This window comes from Papaver somniferum, chromosome 10 (assembly GCF_003573695.1).
Source record: "Papaver somniferum cultivar HN1 chromosome 10, ASM357369v1, whole genome shotgun sequence".
Classification (NCBI taxonomy): Eukaryota; Viridiplantae; Streptophyta; class Magnoliopsida; order Ranunculales; family Papaveraceae; genus Papaver; species Papaver somniferum.
This window is the reverse complement of record NC_039367.1, coordinates 146,579,084-146,601,300: the sequence shown is the minus strand read 5'-3', so window position 1 is coordinate 146,601,300 and position 22,217 is coordinate 146,579,084. Positions and strand designations below refer to the sequence as shown.

Genomic DNA, 22,217 nt, shown 5'->3' with positions numbered 1-22,217 from the left:
TAATATCTTTCAATCGTTAGATCCAACTTAGCTTGTTACACACAAATGAAATGTACCGTCATTTAGGTTTATGTAACCGTACCCAAACGTGTACACCATGTTGGTTCACAAATAGTTAACCGAGGTTAGCCATATGATTACTCTCATATCAACCTTATTCATCTTAACCACAACTAGTTCGAATGACTCAAATGAAACTAGTTAAAGAGTTGTTCAATTGTATGGAAAACAAAATCGAAACAAAATCGTTTGATTCAGTTGAATCAATCATGAACATTATAGGCACGCGGTTTGCAAAGATTGCATTCCTTATAGTTTAAATGTTTAAGTTCATGAATTGACCGATTTGGTAAAGTAACCAGCTTAAGTATGCATACGGGTATGCGTACTTAAGCAACCGGATTTGAGTTTGTTTAGTGTCCAAACTCAACAGATATTTTCGGTTCGAGAACTTCCGCCAGTATGCGTACGGGTACGCATACTTAAGGTGACTAGTTAAGAGTTTGTCAATTCCCAAACTCAACAAAAATTCACGGACGTGAACTTCCGCCAGTATGCGTACGGGGACGCATACTTAACCTGTCTCCTTCACCAATTTCGTATACACACATATGCATACACTTGGCTCCCGGTTTATGGATTTATATGTAATGTGCGAACACACTATATATGCTTATATCCAAAGATGGTTATAGTCTCAACTCTTCATTTCAATCATTAAAACTTTCTTAGAGGATGACAATAGCCGTTTTCACACACTATTAGCATCAAAGCAATTTTCAAGTTATTGGAATGATCATTATCGAAACATTCCAAGTATACACCAAATAATTCTATCACACATACCATGTAAGATGTTACTCAGAAATTTTCTCATGATATAAGATGAACTTCGTCGAAGCGAAAGCTTGCGACCATATATTTCGAGAAATACGTAAGCGAGATATACTCAGCTCGAAATCTCAAATGTGTATATAGAAAACTATATCGTAATATGACTTATGTCTATGAGATAGAATAGAAATAGATTTTCCTAGTGATAGATGAGTTTAAGTCTCCACATACCTTTTGTCGATTAAGTTCCACAAGATCCCCTTAGTAGTTCTTCGTCTTTAAATGATGAACGCCGTGAAATCTAAGCTCAACTACACAATCTATGTCCTAGTCTGAGACATCTATAAATTGGCTAGAAATCAAGACTTATAGTTTTGATCACTAACATTTACAAACATGCTTGAGATAGAAACGCATGCGAGTTCGACCGAGCGATGCTCTAACAAGCGCGATAGAACAAAGAGCACTAGAAGCAGTCATGCAAAGAGAAAGAGAGCATGATAACACGAATCAAACAATACATGCAGCATCTCGAAGAACTTAAAGAGGCAATGAAAAATAATAGTAGGCGGGGAGGAGGAAAAATGAAGCTAGCAAAAGCAATAGAGGAGGCAGAAAGGTTTCCATTTTCGCGTGAGATACTGCAAGCCCCCATTCCTGCGAAGTGTGCCTTACCTACATTCTTCAGGATCTTCGATGGGACTGGGAATGCAGTACAACATATGAAGGCTTATAACCTAACGCTAATGTCATGGGCCTAACATCAGGCGGTGTTATGCAAATACTTTCCGACCAGTCTGACTGGGGAGGCTTCACTATGGTTCGGTAATCTGAGCGAAGGTTCTGTAACTTCATTCGCGCAGTTGCAAAGGTTATTCCTAGGGAATTACATAACCAGTAATTACGCTAAGGCAGAGATTGAGAACGCATTTACCTTGAAGAAGACGCGTGGAGAAAGTCTGCGAAGCCTGGCCACGCGATGGAGAACCATGTGCAGCGAGTCAGCAGGAGAAGTATCAGAGCGACATTTAATCCTCGCCTTCGTCAATGTTTTGTACCCAACTGATCTCTTGTACGTGGAGATATTTTGGATCAGACATGAAATTGATATGCAAGAATTGAGAGAATACTAGGAGGAATTTATAGCACTAGAAGAAAAACAAAGGGAAATGAACACCAGCTTGACAGCTATCACAGCCACGAAAGGAGGAAGTGCGACGCTCATACCACGAATAATAAACAATGTCGAGAGTACCCCTAATGTTGGACAAAGAAAACCGGCCGCAGAGAGTACCGCGAAAGAAGTAGCTATGTCAAGCAAGGACGAAGAGTGGTTTCAGAGAGAATATGGGGATAGACTCCACGCGTACAACTACCCAGCAAGAAGATACGATAATCAAGGAGGTCGTTTCAACAATGACCGGAGAACTGGATATAATCACCACCCAAGATTTGAGCGGAGACCAAAATACCCGCCATTTGATGATGTAAAGCTACCCAAGCTAAACACCCAAGTAGAGAAGATACAGTAGGCGGTCATATTAACCCAAGAAATACCACTTCCATTTAATATCGGGCAAGAACCCTTACATGGAGCAAGAACTGGCGAATTTTGTGTGTACCATCGATTTCACGGTCACACTACCGCCAACTGCAGAAATGTGCGAAGGTTCATACTAGAACTGATTGAGAACGGAAAGTTGAACCAATAACTGGAGGAAGGCGAACTACTAGGGGCACCACGACAACCCCAACCAGCTGCCATCCATCGCATTGAAATTGGACAGAACTCGAGGAAAATAAACTCAATCATCCACTCTGCTAAAGACATTAGCAACTTCCATGATAATGTTTTATGACGAGTTTATAAAAGGGATCGAAATGGCGAAGAAATACACCTAATAACCAAGAGTCACGCACTCGAAGAATGGCAGAAACAACCAATCTCTTTCATGACAGAGGATATGCAAGCAGGAGTTGGAATGCATTCTGATCCTTTTCTAGTCACCATGACTATGCAACTTCACTCCAAATGGGAAGATGATGAAGGTAAGAAAGGGCGACCGTGGACGATAAACAAAATCCTAGTAGACACTGGGAGTTCAGTTGATATATTGTTTTATCATGCATACAGAACTATGGGATATAGCGACTCAGACCTGATCCCTTCCATATATACGATCTACGGATTCAACAATGTCTCCTCAAGACCAAAAGGTGAGATAACCTTGGTCATACATGCATGAACCTTGGAAACTGTAGTCACTTTCTGTGTAGTGAATGTAGAATCGCCATATAACGCCATCATTGGAAGACCTTGGATTCACGGGGTTATGGGAGTCGCGTCAACCTTTCATAGGAGAATTCGATTCCCCATGCCGTCACGAATTGGGAAAATCGTGGGAGACTGCATCAACGCGAAAAGGTGCAATGAAGTGGATATAAAACAGTATGGAGGAAACGCAAAATTAAAAGAAAGAAAAAGACAAAATGTGAAAAACGGGCAGAAAGATTAATGATCAATATGATAAGACTAGAAGGAGGAAATCGTATGACAAATAAAGGAGGCCAGAGTAGAAATCTTAAGAAGGGTACGCCAAATCATCCCGGCTATGGAATGACTACCGCGAATACAAACTTGCGAAAGCTAAAAAAGATATTGAAATGCGGTGAAGTAAGAGCACCTCGCGGAATTGATCAAAATTTATCTCCTCAAAGGATGATGGAACTGAATGAAATAACAGGGTGCGAACATCATCAGAAGACAGAAGTCGCATTACAAGAATCGTTCGTGAAAATACATGTCCAACTTGATTTGCTCAAAACAGGAGGAAGCACACTATTCAACCTGAAGAGAGAGCAAGGCGAAAACCTGCAAGACTTAGTATCAAGATGGAAGATGCAGTATGAGGGGACCTCAAACCACGACACCAATGATCACCTAACCCATAGCAAAAGCAAGGAAGAGGTTGTGAATCAACAACAAGAGACTAAGGCTGATTGCAAAGAAACAATGACGAAGGACGAAAGCAATGAGATGCATCGTGCAAAAATTATCATCTAAAAAGACAAGCAAGGTGAAGCGACATGACAAAGAAAGCAGGATGTGTAGAAACTTTAATATGAAGCAAAGATCTTTCCATAAACAAGCAAGCAAGCAAGCAAAAGGCGAAACAAAAGCTACACGACAAAGTTACAATTTTTTTTCCTTAAGCCCTCAATAGGGGGCAGCAAGTTATTATTTAAAACCTCTACATAAGGAGGCTGAGACTACGGTTATGGCGTGTCAACTTAGTTCGCACAATCGTGCGACAGGAGGACTGCACAATGTGTAAGAGGCGACCATAAGCCCTAACACACGTCATAACTGGAGTATCCTGGAGAAAGTTACTTATATTGGGGTGAAAGAAAATTCCATCCACTGGAGGCTACTGAGAACGAACCACTCCGCGAATAAGTTCTCCGGTATGGGGTGTAAAAGAAGACCAGGGGAGATAGAAGAAGGACTGGCACATGTGATACACCCGGTCCAAAGAAACCCCACTTAGGGTGTGATCTCATTCCTATTAAGCCACTTAAGCGAAAAAGCATGGGGTTGCGACAACACTGGTCGTTGAATAACTGGATGGGAGGAGCCCAACTGAAATGGTTAGGGGTGACTTCCTTGAAGGGTTATTCATGGGAAATATAAATGGACGACACCCTCCACTAGGGAGCTGAATTGTGTTAAAGACGGAAATGTGTTGGGGATTTTTACTCACGAGAGTATCTAAGGCCTGGTATATTGTCGCAGAAATAACCTGAGGAGGTAAGAATACTAACACAGAGCACATGGAACTAAGATTTCTTCGCCCAATGTTGAAGACCCTACCCAAGGCGACCATAAGTCCTTTAAAGTTCTATGTGGGGAAGGCAGTAAGACCTTACTTAGGAGGAAGTTAAGACCTATAAAGTTCGCATGAATACGAGCCATCTAAAGAGCGCTAAAGGAAATTGAGGCATGGGAAAGATACACTGAGGCAGGAAGAAAACACACTCCTCACAAGCTAAGTACACCCCATTTACAGGTTTTAATATTGGTTTTAATATTCTAGTAACCAAAGCATGATAGGAAATATTTAAGAACATACTTACATCATCATACTACCATACAACACAAATAATAGTCTTCGCTTTTCGCATGATAGGAAATCCGCTTTTCGCATAAATAATGTCAAACCCAAGAGCATGACAAACTCTAAAACATCTATTTTTGTATCTAACCTTCGATTTAACCTACTAGAGGCATACCATTAATACACATGATTAGGTTCGCATAAATAGCATTCGCATGAGAATTATTCCCTCGAAGGTGGAAAGCAGAGGCAAGTATGGGAATACCAAAATATGCATGCTTCCCACCTCCTCGGCCAAAACACTTAGAAACACATAAGGTTAGGCAGGATTAAAATTGCTTGTTCTAACTTAAAAACTCAGAAACAAAAGGAAACAATCAAGTCAAATTTCGCCCCCCAAGCTTGGGAGCACCCAGAACCAAAAGAAAGTTAAGTACATCAATAAAGACAAGAAATCTACGTAGGAACAACATCAGGGACAACCACGAAAGGATTCGCAACCTTGGGCACAGAGATACCTTGAACTGAGGCATCGATACCACCAGTAACCTACTGATTCGAAACCTCCTCACCAATCTGAGAATGAGCTCCTTTTTCCTCACCATCGCCAGGACCAGACATCTTATCATTCGCACTGACTTCCTTTGCGTTCAGAACCTCCTCTTCTTCGTCATCGCTAACAGGAACTTGAGGGTACACCTCGCGTGGGAGATTATTCTTCTCGTAAATCCAATCGACCGTGATCTGAGACTCCTCATTTACACGACGTTATGATGCCTTGGAATACTTCCTTTCAGCCCCTTCCACGAAAGATTGATACTCTTGATCCAAGACCGAATAAGAATGCTCCAGCTCATCCTTAGCCCTCCTAAAATTGTCATGCTCCTGCGAGACTTCAGCTGCTAAACGAGAAGACGCAGAGAATTGCCGAGAAGCAGAATCCCGTTCCGTAAGAGCTTTAGTCAAGCCTTCCTGAGAAGACGCCAACTTTTTCTTCAGTGCGACTAATTCCTCTGCGAGAAAGAAATGTCAAAAAATAGAACTTAAAAGGAAAGACAAGACTGAGGCAATAATTATAGCAGCCTTCGCGACTACCTTTGCTTCGCGAAACAACTACAAGAAGATCATGTGAAATAACAGGACGATGGTTAGCACTTTGAGATAATTGAAGATCTTCTAAATCTTGGTCTCTGCTCTCTGACAGGCTTCATCCTTTTCCTTCGATAATTTCGCTAACTTTGGCGCCAGGTCATTTGACACATCCTTATGAGACTGAAGAGAACTCTCTAATAAATTACGATCCCTAGGAAGCCTATAGTACGCACCATCAAAAGAAAGCTTATTATTTTTTAGACCGCGATTGTCATCAGATAAGGTGTGATTCTCGTCAAGAAGAGCGCGATTCAACATATTAGACACCTCTACAGCCCTAGAAAGCTGACCAGATAAAGAACAATGCTGATTCGAACGAGCACGCCAACCAGAATTGTCTATTTGAAGACCCACTACCGGATCGTGCAGACTCAGACGATCATTCTTGAAAATGCGGGGGTCTAACAACCTCACCCAATATTTCGATTAACAATCTGTATGAACTAACTCTAATATACTTTTAAGAGAATCAACTAGACAGTCAGACTCAATCTTAATAAAAAGTATATCAAGGAGTTAATATCTCTATCTCTTGATTTAAATCTTACTCAAGCAATCTACGAGTCTCGATTAAATACAAGAGAGATAAACTTGGATGGTACCAAAGACCAAATATCCAAGGATCAATCAATATCCAATCAACAACCAAAGGTTGGATTTCACTATTGATCGATATAACGCACAACCTGTGATATTTCAATTATATAACAAAATATAATGCGGAATAGAAATAACACAGACACCAGAAATTTTGTTAACGAGGAAACCGCAAATGCAGAAAAATCCCGGGACCTAGTCCAGATTGAAGACCACACTGTATTAAGCCGCTACAGACACTAGCCTACTACAAACTAACTTTGGTCTGGACTGTAGTTGAACCCTAATCAATCTCACACTGATTCAAGGTACAGTTACGCTCCTAACGTCTTTGATCCCAACAGGATACTACGCACTTGATTCCCTTAGCTGATCTCACCCACAACCAAGAGTTGCTACGACCCAAAGTCGAAAACTTTAGTAAACGAATTTGTATCACACAGAAAAGTTTACAAGGATAGATAAATATGTCTCCCACAGATAAACCTAAAAGTTCTGTTCTATCGTTTGATAAAAATCAAGGTGAACAAGAACCAATTGATAAACTGGACTTATATTCCCGAAAAACAGCCTAGTATTATCAATCACCTCACAATAATATGAATCGTATGGTAGCGAAACTTGATATTGTGGAATCACAAACGATGAGACGAAGATGTTTGTGATTTCTTTTTATCTTGCCCTATCAGAGATATAATCTCAAGTCAATTATTCAATTGAACTCGTACGATAGAAAATGGCAAGTTCAGATCGCTCAACTACAAGAGAAGTAGTTTCGTCTGGCTTCACAATCCCAATGAAGTCTTTCAGTCGTTAATCGAAAGGGTCTCGAGAAGAAACCTACGATTAAAGGAGAATCGACTCTAGCAAACCAACTAGTATCACACAAAAGGTGTGGGGATTAGTTTTGCACAGTTGCTAGACGTCTCCTTATATAGTTTTCAAATCATGGTTTGCAATCTAAGTTACCTTGGTAACAAAGCATTCAATAATCACCGTTAGATGAAAAACCTGATTTATTCAAGCTAATATCTTTTAACCGTTAGATCAAAACTTAGCTTGTCACACACAAATGAAATGTATTTATTTAGGTTTGAGTAACCGTACCTAAACATATACATTGGTTGGTTCACAAATGGTTGACTAATGGTTAGCCATATGAGTGCTTTCATATTAACCGTATTCATCTTTCTCATAACTAGTTCCAATGACTCATAAGAACTAGTTCAAGAGTTGTTCAATTGCTTAGGTCTTTATACATAGACACAATTGAAAAAAACCGGTTTGATTCATTTGAATCAATTCATGAATAATATACCCACGGTTTGCAAAGATTGCGTTCCTTATAATTTATTGTTTTAAGTCCATGAACTACCGATTTGAGAAATAACTAGCTTGGGTACGCGTACGGGTATGCGTACCTTAGCTACCGGATTTTGAGTTGGTTTTAGTTTCCAAACTCAGCAGACTTTTTCGGGTGAAAAAGTTCCGCCAGTACGCGTACGGGTACGCTTACCTAAGGTGACTGGTTTTTGAGTTCGTTAACTTCAAACTCAGCAGAATTTCATGGACGTGAATTTCCGCCAGTACGCGTACCCAACATGTCTCCTTCACCAGTACCGCATGCACACATATGCACGCACTTGGTTTCCGGCACATAGATTTATACACTAATGTGCGAACATACTATATGCTTACATCCATAGGTGGTTACATATTCTCAACTCTACATTTCAATCGTTGAAGCATTCTTCTATAATGTTATAACAGTCGTTAGACATAAAGAATCGACTATCTTCATCAAAGCTATTTTCAAGATTGAAACGTCATCATGACTTTCGTCACGGATAAAGATGAAGATGGTTAAAGAAAAAGCTTACCAACATGTATTTCGAGAAAAAGATAGGAGAGTAAACTCCGCTCGAAATAGGAAATGTGTATGTATGAAAATTATCATACTTATACGACTTTTGTTTCAAGAGTAGGAGATAGAGTAGATAAAATTTTGAGTGACAAGATGAGTTCAAGTCTCCACATACCTTTTGGTCAGATGAAGTTCCACTGGTTCCTTGAGTAGTTCTTCGTCTTTGCAAGATAATCGACATGGAGTCTGGAGCTCAACTATTCCTAACTATCCTAGACCGAGACTTAGTCACAAGTATACTAGAAATCAAAACATATAGTTTTGATCACTAATATTGACAAACATGCTTGAGATAGCAACACATGCGAGTTCGACCGAGCAATGCTCTAACAATTATCCAATTGAGAAGTTTGAGCTTTAAGGGCATCGCATTCGCCACGAGAATCATTCACGACAAATTCAAACTCATGTCGCTTGGACGTACGCTTTCGATTTAAAGCTTAAGTGCGAAAGATCTAGAATCAAAAGGAATAGTGCGAAAGCAAAGTGTGCATGGAATCATAACATCACAAAGAATCTCACCTTTAAGCTCTTCATTCTTCGCATGGAGCTTAGTGACTTCGTTCGCTCCACAAAATAGCTCGGATAACTGCTTCTTTATATCATCAATGACTTTCTCATCCTTGGAAAGTTCTTCAACCTCAACCAAACGACAATGAAATTCCTACAAAACACCACAACATCAGAACCAAAGAACATGAAGAAAAAAACACACACAAATGGAAGAGAATCAACCTCAGATGCAACGGCAGTACGTTTGTCACGCTTAGAAAGTTGGGGAGACTCAGACCCAGTCCTTTGAGGTGACAAACCTAGTGCGATCGATATTAAATCCGACCATTGTGAAGCTTCGGAAGCAGTGTTTGTCGCAGTAACTCCAGCAGCCTGTTCCTCTTTGCGACAACGACACTAGGAGTAGAACAAGCCACGGTAGAATCCTATGGGGCGTGATCAGGAGCAAGTGAAGAAAGAGGTTGAGGAGAAAGGCTGGCTGTCATCTCACCTTTTGATGGCGCGACAGGCATCAGAGTTAAGGGACTAACGACGTGAACGAGAGTTCCGCTATGCGAACCCTTTCTCCTCTGAGAAGAACCTTCCTTACCGGGGGAGAGCTTCCGCTTGCAAGAACTCTTCTTTGCAACCTTTTTCTGATCACCAATAGGGTTAACCGGAGGCTTTGACAGAGTGGGTCTGAAACAACAGATTTAAGTATGGGAATACCAGAAGAAGGATAAATATCAAGAACACTAGCAGCAATAGAAATAACAGAGATATAAAAAATTCAAGCAACTCATTGGATCATTAAAAATTCAAGCACAAAAACATATACATACCGAGGGGACGATTCATTAGAAGAAGGAATATAAGATTGGCTTGACATAGTGACAAATCTTATAGATGAACAAGTTCTGCGGAGATAGGTCCTTTTTAGAGCAGAAAGGAAGAAGAACAAAATGAAGAAGATGAAGACAAATATATCTCTTCAGAGATAATTATAAACACAGGCGAACCGGCTATAGCTGTAACCGATCAACATCAGACCTAGATGTGTGAATCGAGAAAATGAGGAGTTACTGCACGTGGAAATAATCATATAGGAAAACCGGAAAAATGTCGGACAAAGGAAGAAATAAGCCAAATACGAAGCATCAATAAAGAATTCTCGCATTATTCCACTTGCAGAAGAACAACGGAAAAGAGGCAAAATGTAGGGGAGAAATATCGCACAAGACAAATCCATAGTCTCACTCTTCTTAAGCACCAAGAAGAAGGAAATTAGTCGAAGAGTAATTACATGATAATAAAGAAGAAGGCACGAAAGATAATTCACACGATAAAAACAACGCGACATTGATCAGAAGAAGCACGAAGCATCGATGCGACAGACAATGACAATTCTCAAAAGCCTGACAAACTGATACAAAATCCATCTTCAGAGATCTTGCACGTGAACATGGTTGTCTTCTACTGATGTATTTGCTTATATATAGACTCATATGGTAAAGAGAGAGGGCAGATTGAGTGAGAATTTAGTCAAGTAATAGAGCTAAGAACCACTTCCAAGAAAAGAAAGAAGCCATTATAGTTGAGCTTTTACTCATTATCTCCATTGTTATTCATTTGTACCTTTGTGATATTTGTAAGAACATCATATTCTCAATAAAAAGCTTGTGTGAAGATCACATTAGTGTCAAAGTGGTGTATAATCTCATTAATGTTTAAGTTGATTCTCATGACTTAGACTTTGTGTTATAATCATCTTATTGAGTGTAGGTGTGGGATTTTCCGCAACTACATTCACCATACAAATTCATTCATTTGGAATACTCTAATAAGAGCTTATGCATGGAGTACTCACCATAAAGACCACTCTATTTTACTCTATCATAGAATGCTGATTGAAGGTTGTGTTGCCCCGGATAAACACACGTTCCCGTTTGTTCTTAAGGCTTGCGCTTTCTTATCGGATTTATGTGAAGGTCAACAGATTCATGGGCACGTTCTGAAACTTGGATTTGATTCAGATAAGTATATTAGTAATAGTTTGATTAATTTTTATGTGTCTTGTGGGTGTTTGGATTTATCTGCGAAAGTATTTGAAGAAATGCCTGAGAGAAATCTTGTTTGTTGGAATGCTATGATTGATGGGTTTGATTAAATATTTAAGGTCATATTTCTTCGAAGACAAGTTGGTTGCGGCTGAAAATGATAGCACCCTTGCTCATAGAGTAGCAATTGCCTTTTTCATGTATGTTTTGGGACATTTTTTCTTTTCTAATGCAAAGACTTATATTGATGCTGGATGGTTAGATGCTTTTGAAAATCTTGATGTAGTATCCACGTTTGACTGGGGTGGTGCTGCGTTTTCGAAATTGTATGCGGCACTCCGTTTATCTGGGAGGAGACAGAAGGCACTATGTGGCCCATTCCAAGTATTAGAGGTATTCTTTCAATCTAGTTATTTTTCCTCTCATTGTTTATTTTGTTGCTAAGTTATTAAATTGGCTAATTATTTGGAATTGAGTAGTTTTGGGGGTATGAATACCTGGGCATATGTCGACCAGAAATCCCAGAGGCGAGTACAGAACAAAAATGGCCCGTATCTTCTAAATGGAATGTACCGAAGAATACAAATGATATTTTCCGTTGTAGGGATTTACTAAGTAAGCTTACTGCTGAACAAGTGACATGGCGACCATGGGAATCATACAGAGAAGTTCTTGCATCTGATATGGGATGCACGGCTACGCGGCTATCAGACTCGAGATATATATTTTCTTACATGGGCATTGTGAGTTAATTTGTAAATTTTATTATATAACATACTTTTTTTCTATATAACATACTTACTAAATTCTTATTCCCTTTCTAACTGTACAGCACAACATGTATCTTGGTGAAAGGTGTTGGCGTCAAAACCATTGTACTTTCGTTGTTCCTATAAGACTACACACAGTTATAGGGGATATTGGCAATATTCAAGCCGAACGCCTAAAAAAAGAAGGTTTGGTCGATGCAACAGAGATAGTGCAAGTTGTTAAAGATTATGATATATATTTACAATACTGGACAATGGTAACCAACTCCAAAGATTACGTGACTCATCCTATTTGGGAAGCCCAAACATATGGGTATGTCGGTGACTTGTATACGGTCCCAATTGAACAACCTGTTGAACATGTACATATCCCTCCTCCACATCTATTATCCCACGTAAGTGTACTTTCGACTTTTTATTGTACGTTCGTTTTTTGTTGGTATATTTGTACTTATATATTTTATTTTTTCTTCACAGCATGAAGCTTACACATTATTTCAAGCAAATGCTGATTTTAATCAACAATTTCGCGAATTTACATTAAAACAAACGAAGGAGAGGATGGACGTTATCATGTCGAAAGAAGCAGAAATACAAAGGCTAAATAATGCGAACGTTGATTTGCAGCAACAACTATCTCTTTTCCGTATGTCGCACACTGTCCAACCTCAGCTTGGATACGGTTCATTTTCCCAAACCCTGCCATCACAAGTTTGGAGTGGTATGAATCAGGGATCAGCTTCAACAATGTCATCAGTCAATACCAATCCGAGAACGCACATGCCTTTTCTGGCACCAAGATCGTCCACTTCGGATAATGATAATATGAAGGGTTAATTTGTTATGACTATTTAGATGAACTGTCTTTGGAGTTATCTTTTCTTATCTTATATAGTATAGTCATATCATATATAGTATAGTCTAATCATATATAGTATTGTCATATCAGGTCACTGACAAACAGATATTTTGTTTTTTTGAAAACACATTTGCGTGAACCCAAAAAATATCTATTTTTTGGTTTTTTTAATGCTCTTGAAAATGGGTTATAAATTAAAGACTGGTTTCACTCAATGTATGAATAACAATACATCTCTTCTCTTCATGCTTCATATAGAACAATATGAGAAAACCGCTCATTATTGCTCTTCTGTTTCTTCTTCATCTTCTTTCTTCTAATAGTAGTTTTTTCCTCTGATGATGATGCAATAGCAATTATGCAAAATAACATGGCCGTTAGTTTGGGAGTCCTTGTTACAAATTCAAAATGGCCTCAAACTCGTATCAGAATACCAGAGATCGTGAGTCAGGGGCTGAACTTCTATGGAACGACTATTTCTCTCCGTACCCAAACCAACCAACCAACCAAATGTTTTCCGAAGATTTAGAATGCGTCGACAATTGTTTAACCGGATAGTGGAAGGTGTTACCAATGCAAAATATTTTGTTCAAAAGCCCGATGCTTGTGGAGTTTTAGGATTAAACCCTCATCAAAAAGTAACAGCAGCAGTACGAATGTTAGCTTACGGATGTGCGGCAGATGCAATAGACGAGTACTTACGCATAGAGAAACAACTGTGTTGGAAGCTACTCGTAGGTTCTGTAAGACGATTGTGAATTTGTATGGGAAAGAATATTTGCGTGAACCAACGGCTGGTGATATTGAACTGTTGCTCAAGAAAAACAAAGACCGGGGATTTCCTGGGATGCTGGGTAGTCTAGATTGCATGCATTGGAAATGGGATAAATGTCCGTCGGCAGAATCTGGGGCTTACACCGCGTATAAAGGGAGCGAAAGTATCGTGTTGGAGGCAGTGGTGTATGACCTATGGTTTTGGCATGCTTTTTTTGGTATGCCCGGTTCTAACAACGATATTAATGTTATGTTATGAACCGTTCATATGTTTTTCGAAGTCTTGTAACAGGAAAAGCACCGCCGGTGAGCTATGAGGTGAACGGACATTCATATGATATGCCGTATTATCTAGGTGATGGAATATACCCAGAGATTCCTACTATTATTACGGCCATTAAACATCCGGTGGGTAGGAAAAAGGAAATATTTTCATCGATGCAAGAGGGTGCAAGAAAAGATGTTGAACGGGGATTTGGTGTACTTCAACAACAATTTGGAATCATCAAACAACCTGCAAGAATGTGGAATCCAGATGTGCTTGCCTATATCATGAAAACTTGTATTATCTTACATAATATGATAGTCGAGGATGAGCGTCTACCCGGTGACTGGCCACATGTTTATGAACAACGTAGCAACGCAGCACCGGTTAATATTAAGAGGCAATAGTGACGAGTTTTCCCAAATTAGAGCTCAGCAACGCCGATGTGCAATGCGTAACAAAGATGCACATATTCGCTTGCGTGATGACTTGATCGAATATATATGGGCAGAATATGGGAATTAAAAATTGTCGTTTGTCATTTCCTTTCTATTATCTCTTTGTATGTAAACATCCTCAAGTTTTAATTAAGGTCGTATGTTTCAAAAAAGTAGAAATTTAATTCAAATCAACGGAAGTAAATTTAAAATCCAAAAATTACATAATAATAATGCTAATTGTTCAGATACTAAGAAATTTAAAACATAATAATACTAATAATACTACTAATCACTAAATAGGAGAAATAATTAAGGTTTGAACTATTCCGCCTTTGTGTTAAGATTGGTTTCTTTTATTCCGAACTATGTCCGCCCTGCGAAGTCGGAAGTACTCTTGTTGTACAGGTTCCATTTTTTCAAGATCCATCATAATGATGCGAAATTCTTCGTCTTCAGCTTGCTTGGCTATTTTTGCAGCATGTTCAGCTTGTTTTGCTGCAAACTCTGCTGCTCTTTGTTCCATCTTGAATCTTGATTGTGCTTGGTAATGAGTATTGAAATTTTGTTGTTCTTTAATAATTATTCCCATCAATTCCTCTTGGTGACTGGATTTCTCTCTCCCTGTTTTCTTCAATCTTTTTGCTGCTTTTTTCCCCATCTTACGAAGATATGTGTTCTCTATGTCTCCCCCATCTGTGTCGTTACCGGTCTCTCCTTGAGTTGTTGTTTGCGGTCCTTCATCATCTTCCTCGTTATTCTCATAAGTGTGCAAATCATGCGTCGTATCGAATACAAAAGTCGATCGTCGATTATATTTTAAATTTTCTAACACAACTTGGTAGCACTCTTCGTGCTTAAATTTTTTCCCATCGTTGCATTCCTTGAACCTCTTGTTAACTTCTTCAAGCTGTTAATGTTTTTAAAAACACTTAAGTACATGGGCGCTTATTAAATATTAGAAAACAATGGTTGGAAAAATCAAGAATGCTTACCTTCTTTTCAGGACCCCATCCAGTATGATATTCACCTTCAACTTCTGCCTCTTTTGCCGAAAATAACGCCACATCTTTACTTATTCCCTGATATCGTTTTTGCCAAGAACTCCAAGACCGCTCTGGATTATTAGGTAAATGAAGTTCAATATCATCCTTGATACGAGTCCACAACGTCGCCTCTGATTGATCAGCTCCAACACTAGAATCTTGAGATATAGATAAATGAATTTTACACATTGTTACATCTTCGATTGTCGTAAAATTTGGACCTCGTGCTACTCTTGGTGCCATTGTAAGCGAATCCGTGAAAATTTTCCAACTGATTTGAAAGCAGAAACAATATTTCTTCTTATTGGTATGGATAGTTTGAAGTATTGGTCGTGGGAAAATGTCACAGGATCTCATGTGTATTTATAGGTGTATATATGCGAAAAAACCGAAATGTCTTCCAAACTTTCCAACGTTCCAAATTATCCAACGTTCCATTTTCTTCAACGTTCCATTTTCTTCAACGTTCGGATTACCAACGGTATAAAAAAATTTCAAAATCAATTTTGTCTAAGAATTTTTTTTTTTTTTTTAAACTCAAGCTTGGGGCGTTAACTATATAAACGTCTGGCGTGGGGCGTTAACTATATCAACGCCGGGATGGGGCGTTAATTATATCACCGCCTGGCATGGGGCGTTAATTATATCACCGCCTGTCCGGGGCGTTAACTATATAAACGCCTGGCGTGAGGCGTTAACTATATCAACGCCTGAATGGGACGTACACTTTATCAACGCCTGGCGTGGGGCGTTAAGAATATCAACGCCGGACTGGGGCGTTTGTATAATCTTCGTCTGAATGGGGCGTTCATTTTATTAACGCCTGACGTGGGGCGTAAACTTTATCAACGTCCCAACGGGCGAACATTTTATCAACGCCTGAACCGGGCGTAACTTATATAAACGCCTCTTTATGGGGCGGTGACTTTACGTACGTTTCACAACAGGCGTAGATTATATATACGCCCGATGCCAAACGGTGATTATACCTCCGCTCCACTATATATAGTTTTGGTCTTGGTCCCAGACCAAATATGGTCTGGAATTTGGTTTTGGTCCAGATTTTAGTCTTTACTCCGTCCCGTTGCGTCTCCTCCCTGGATCATAATTATAGGTTTACTCATCCATTGCAGTTGCTCTAATAATAAAGTCAGAAAAACTTCTCTTAAATTCTTCAAAGAAAAAGATTACAAGATTTGGCAGTCGAGTGTCCTCTTTGCTAATGCCCGCTTCAAGCCTATTGTCCTAGGAACTCTTCAACCTAACAATACCTTGAGTAAGCTGATGAAGCGTGTTTGTGATACTCAAAAATATATTCGTGCAGCAGAAGTATGTGTTGCAGCTACATTAACAGAAACACATAGGATGACAAGTTCAGGTAGAAAAGCTATGTCTATATTGAAAGAATTTGAAGAACGGTGTGCTACACCAATTGGTAAACTTAGACAAGTTGCTGATGCCATGACTGCTGAGATGCATTCTGGACTTAATTCTGAAGGTGGTAGTAAGCTTAAGATGCTTAATAGCTATGTCGATAATCTCCCTACTGGTGATGAACATGGACTGTTCTATGCTTTGGATCTCGGGGGTACAAACTTCCGTGTGTTGCGTGTACAATTGGGTGGAAGAGATGGGCGTGTTGCTAAACAAGAATTTATTGAAGTCTCCATTCCTCCTGAATTGATGACTGCCACTTCAAGCGAGCTATTTGATTTCATTGCTAAAGAACTCGCAAGATTTATAGCGACAGAAGGACAAGGTTTCTTCCTCCCTCCTGGTAGTCAGAGGGAATTGGGTTTCACCTTTTCATTCCCTGTGAAGCAGTTATTGATCGCATCAGGGACTCTTATTAGGTGGACAAAGGGTTTCTCCATCGATCGGTTGATAAAGATGTGGTGGTAGAATTAACTAAAGCCTTAGACAGACAGGGAATTGGCATGCGCGTGGCAGCTCTGGTGAACGACACAATTGGTACATTAGTTGGAGGCAAATACTTGAATTATGATGTTGCAGCTGCGGTTATTTTGGGAACTGGAACAAACGCAGCATATGTAGAGCGTGCGCACGCCATTCCTAAATCAGGAGAAATGGTAATCAACACGGAGTGGGGTAACTTCAGGTCATCACACCTTCCTGTGACTGAATATGATCAGACTTTGGACCAGGACAGTCTTAACGTTGGTGATCAGATATTTTAGAAGATTATTTCTGGGATGTACTTGGGAGATATCGTGCGTAGAGTCCTCTGCAAAATTGCTGAAGAGGCTGGATTTTTTGGTGATACTGTTCCGTCAAAACTTAGGACTCGATTCGTTTTGAGGACTCCTGAAATGTCTGCAATGCATCATGACACGTCCCCAGACTTGGCAGTGGTTGGAAGCAAATTGAGGGACATATTTGGGATATCTGATACTTCCCAGGAAACAAGAAGAGTGGTTGTAGAGCTCTGCAACATTGTTGCGACACGTGCTGCCCGTCTTTCAGCCACAGGGATCTTGGGTATTTTGAAGAAGATGGGAAAAGACACGGTAAAGGAGGGAGAGAAGCAGAGAACTGTGATAGCCGTGGATGGAGGATTGTTTGAGCACTACACCAAATTCAGATCCTGTTTGCAGAGCACCCTCAGTGAGTTACTCGGAGATGAAGCTGCACACACCGTTGTTATAGAGCATGCAAATGATGGCTCTGGAATTGGAGCTGCTCTTCTTGCAGCTTCTCATTCTCAGTATCACTAAGTTTAGGAATTCTGATAAGACACAATACCCCAAAGTTTATAATTGTATAACCTGAAAGTGTCTTGTGATATCCGCACTTCGGTCTGCCTTCTTCCCATTTTCTTCCTTGTTGCTGTAAATTACAAACTTGGTGGCTTTGTATAAGTTAAATACACTGTATTTTTTTTTCCCTTATTGTTCTTTTATTTAGTTGATTTCTATTTTGGACAAAACTTCTACAAACATAGCAAAATACCTGCAAATGTAATTTCTCTGCATCACTAAACACTACACTATTGCCGAGTACAAATTTGTAAAATATACTATATAAGTTCTGCTGCTCACAATGACAACTGCTAACTGTACAAAGGGCTCTCCAGTAAACATATTTTGTTTATCAACTGTAACCAACGCTTTCTTCTCACATACTTCTTGAGAAGAACAATGACTTGCAAGATATTTCAATCCTTCTGACGTGATTGGCGTATTAGAAGTTAATGTACTTATTGAGGAGAACACCAAATCCCATATAAGAAAATGTGTTGTCTTATTTTGAATTCGTTAAAGAACCTGGTTGCAGTTCAATAGAGTTGGAAGGTGAATTTCATCGATTTATCTCTGGTGATACGTCACATCCTCATACGAAAGAGATTTACCAAACATTAGATGTTATTGAACAGAGATTACAAAATGTGGGTTATGTTCCTGACTTATCAGCAGCAACTATGATTGATGAACTCGACGACAGAAAACAATATTCACTTTGTTTACATAGTGAGAGGCTTGCCATCGCTTTTGGGCTACTTAAGTAGTTGTAAGATTTCTTACAACTACACCCCACTCAAACTAATCCAATTTCTAAGTGAGCATTATGAATTCTTATTTGATTAATTAAATATTGAGAATGTTTACAAGATAGATTCAAGTATTACAACAATTTTACTTGAAACCTAGATTCACTTTCTGTTTCTTTCTCTATTTCTTGATCAAGACTTCTCCTAGAACCCTCACAAGTAATGACCTCTCTCCTTTATCTAGAATTTTACATAGTGGATGACAGCTAAAATACTCACTATTTTCGGGATCACTATGCGACACATTCGCTCATATACAATCGCTCATCTTCGCATAGCATACCTCTTCGGACAGTTATCCACACTTTACTCGTGACTTTGCTGACATCATCTGGTGCGTCATCTCAACTTTGTTGTGTGCGATGTTGTTCGCTTAGGCTGTATTCTTTACTTCGTTTGAAACGTGTGTGATATTTAACTCCTACATTTGCCTCTTCTCATATTGCTTATTCTTCAGAGTGAGCTATATGAGAAATTCCCCTTTTGCAAATCGCACATGCTTGTTTTTTCTTTTTTCATTTTACTTTGCCGACAATATTCCCTATTTCAAGCTCTCCTTATGTACGCGTGTCCTTTTAACCACTCATCTTTCGACACGTCCTTTTTTACCGTATGTTTTTATCCGTTCCTTTCTTCGCATTAATGATAATAAATCTTGAAAAACGAGTCGTTCTTTCCTATATATTCTCTTCTACCTTTCTCCTTTTATTTCTTTCATTCTTCTTCACCTTCTCTGCAATTTTATACTCTTCATTCCCATTCTTCAATGGCTCATGTTGGTAAAAAGATGGAGATTGAATTTAACAGATTAAAAACTGACTTCAATCAAAGGGGTTACGAACTCTCTCTTCCTCCTTCATATAATTTCGCATCCAAACTTAATCTTGATCTAATCAAATCTGATCAATGGAATGATCAAAAAATCATCGTTGCATTAGGTAAACTTCAATTTCTACCAATTCCTTCATATAACCCTGAGATTCCTCTCTTTTATAGAATTCTTGTTGATGAAAGATTCGCAAGAGGAATATTTCAATTGAGTGGTGATGCTATTAGAATACCATTAGAGTATGCTCGTCGCGCAGCTGGTCTTGGAAATTTTACCCTGATGAAGTGCGAAAAGAGGATCATCGTGATAAAATTATAGATCCTGCTGAGTATACTCTCGATAATTTCTTTAAGAACTATTACGTCACTGTTATGAAAAGTAACGTGACTAAATGGGTTGTTCGCATAAGGAGAGTAGATGGTATCGCTGAAGATGAGAAAATTATGCGAGACGTTGATTGGAATTCAAACTCTAATCGTGCTGCTCGCAGATCCAATGATTCTAGTTGGCTTAATTGCCCTGTCATCTTAGAAGGTTCCTTTGTATCTGGTAAAGCTACGGATGGTTCTGACAATCCTCTACCCGAAGATTTCCCTCTTTATCAACCTTGGGAATTTAAATTACTCGCAAATGAGGAAAAGAAAGTAGCAGTATTTGATCCTCTTGATCCAAATTGTAAATTCTCATAACTTTCTTTCTTATCTTTATTTCTTCACTTTCGCAGGATGCCAAAAAGGTCAGTATTTCGCGCAAGGTATCAACTTTGCAGAATAAGGAAGTAAGAAACACACTTTCTATTTTTAACAATATTTTTGCCTCTGTTTCTTATCTTGATTATTCGCGTAGGTGAATCCTTTGAATGACAAAACTTTAGGCAAAGGCAAGAGCACTCCTAACAAACCCACGTCAAAATCTGGATCCAAGAAAACTTCGTTAAAAGATGATGTCTCTAGGAAGCGTGCGAGATATGATTCTTCCTCAAGTTCGGAATCTTGAGATGGAGATACTTTTGTTTTTGAAGAAGAGGTATCGACCGATTCGTATCAGAAGAAGTTGTCTGATCTTTTTTCTGAAGATGTTTTTGCTATTCTCGAGGATGATGAAACAGATCGTGCCTTCAAGATGATCTCAAGGATCTGTACTGCTTCTGATTGGGGAGGTCGATCTCTTCGTGGAGTTGCCTCTGCGATAAACCCATATTTTCAATTTGCGATGAATGGCTTGGTAATATTCTGCAACATTTGTCTTTTATCTTTTCCTTATTATTTCTTCTTTTTCTTATAATGCTTCTTTTACATTTCTCAGAGTGGCCGCATATCTTCGCAAGTTGCAAGATGAGAATGCCACACTGAAACATGAGAAGTCTATTCTTTCGGATGCGAATGCGAATCTTACAGGCGAGAATACGAAACTTAGAAATGAGAATTTAACTAATTCTCAATTGGTTCTCCAAACTCGAGAAAGAAACAAGGAACTCATTGGTATGCAACTTATATTTTCTTATTCCTTTTCTTTTATGCGATCGTTCGCACTTCTTACTTAATTATCTTCGCAGACCTGTATGACCTTTCTGATGAAGCGGCTAATCTTCCCGATGCTGAAACTCATTTAGAGCACCTCAACTCCTCTTTAAATAATTATCCTGCTCGAGGATTTGAAAACCTCAGCATAGAAGAATTAAGATTAAAATATACTACCCTTAGAGAACGCCATAAAAGTGCATTATCCACTACCAATAATTTTAAACGACGTTTTTATGAGGAGACAGAAGCAATTCAAGTATTGGAGGCGAAGAAGAACAAACTTATTATTGAAAAAGATGAGATCGCTCTTAGGGGTGCGAAGGCACTAGAACAATTTCAAGAATCCATTATTGAAGTTAAAATAGAACGTGATTCAGCTTTTCGTGAGAGGGACACTCTTATTGAGGAATGCAAATTAATTCGATCTCAACTCCTTATAGAAAGTGAAGATGAGTTTAATTGAGCTGCTAGAGTTCTGAACGATGCTAGAAATAATTTAGGTGTAAATTTTAGCCTTCACACTGAGCATTCTACATTGGTCGCAGACATTATTTCCAATTATGAAGGTCATTTGTTGTTCTTTGATCTGCATTCCTATTCTTTAAGAATAATTGTCTGTTATTTTAACTCTTTTGTTGATTCTTCGCAGAGAAAGAGAAGGAGCATCAAAAGAAAGTTGCAGAGCTAGAAACTCGCTTGGATGCTAAAGAAGAAGAATCATTCACTTGTAACTCAAAGTATCAGCAATTGAAGGAAAATTGGTTTAACTTGGTCCAAAACAACAGTAACGATGCTAATCGCTCTCGTGAGGCTGCTGTTAAAAGAGTTTGTCTAGAGAATGGTATTCCTTTTTCGAAATACAACTTTCCAGTGATTCCTGAAAATGTACCCATTCCTGATATCCAAGTTACTGATGGAGAAGAAGATTCTGAAGAAGATTCTAAAAAAGAAACTGGTGATTCTGAGACTGAGTGA

General features: G+C 39.0%; 1 pseudogene; it reads left to right on the top strand.

The window, feature by feature from the left end:
• Nucleotides 1-16,648: 16,648 nt before the first annotated feature.
• LOC113316436 lies at nt 16,649-22,217 on the top strand (annotated as a pseudogene).